Source organism: Elephantulus edwardii, unplaced genomic scaffold (genome assembly GCF_000299155.1).
Source record: "Elephantulus edwardii isolate Elephantulus edwardi_28Jun2011 unplaced genomic scaffold, EleEdw1.0 scaffold00062, whole genome shotgun sequence".
Classification (NCBI taxonomy): Eukaryota; Metazoa; Chordata; class Mammalia; order Macroscelidea; family Macroscelididae; genus Elephantulus; species Elephantulus edwardii.
Genome location: NW_006399812.1, coordinates 9,160,148 through 9,161,401, shown reverse-complemented (window position 1 = coordinate 9,161,401; position 1,254 = coordinate 9,160,148).

The following is a 1,254-nucleotide window of genomic DNA, read 5'->3' as shown; positions in this document are numbered from 1 at the left end:
AACAGTGGCACCATATAGCTCTTATACATTGCTTGTGGGATTGTGAAATGGTACAACCTTCTGAAAAGCAGTTTGATGCTTCCTCAAAAAGCTGAACATAGAAATGCCACATGATCCAGCTATTCCACTACTTGGAATACACCTGGAGAAAAAGAGAACTGGGGAGAAAATGAAGATTTGTACACCAGCGCTCATAGCAGCATTATTCACAATCGCAAGAACATAGAAACAACCCAAATGCCCAAGCACAAACGAATGGATTGAGACATTGTAGTAGATTCACACAATGGAATACTATGCAACATGTAGGAATAATGATTTTGTAAATTATAACCTAACTTGGGAAGGACTAGAGAGCATTATGCTGAGTGAACTCATTCCGTCCCACAAGTATAAATATTGTATAAAACCATTAGTGTAGAATGAGCATAAGGAACCAAGAGGGGTGGGAGAGTTTTGAAGCAGAGAGATGAGGATGTGCAGAGGTGGGGAGAGGGAATTAATCATGGTTTTGTACAATTTGATGGGAGCAGGGTGAAGGAAACGGAAATAATTTGTTCTTGAAAACAACGTATTTCCTAGGGAAAAGGTACTTAAATAATTCTGAAATCAAATGTCCCTATCCTTCCTCCATGTTCTGCAACGAGAACTATCTGAAATGGCTCTCAGAGGATTACATATAACAAGTTTACACACTATAATGGGAATCTCTGATTTCCTCAGGCTTAGTGATAAGGAGCTGTGCTGCCAACCCAAAGGCCTATGGTTCAAATCCACCAGCTGCTCCACAGGAGAAAGATGGTCACTCTCCTCTCATGTCATTTACTGCCTCTGAAAACCCATTGAAGGGTCAGCTATGGGTCGATTCTGACTTGACAGAATGTAACAACACATTAGTTGTAGGGAGTTCGTGTAGCATAGCACATAGGAAATTGCACTTCCTACCCGAAGATGGTGTCTCTCTGGCAGTTCAGATTCGCAGGCAGCTCCATGGGAGAAAGATCGGTAATCTCCTCTTAGGTATCCACAGTCTTAGAAAACCCACTAGACGATCAGCTATGAGTCAACTCTAACTCAACAGCAATGAGAGTGTGAGGTATATTAGTTCGTGGCACTATGAAGGTTTACATGTTGCTATAATCCTGGAAACAACGTCACCCCTATTTAAAGACAAAACAATCCTGCAAAATCTCTCATGCTAAATAGGTTTCAGCAGAGCTTAGAGATCAAAACTATGAAGAAAGGTCTGTTGAT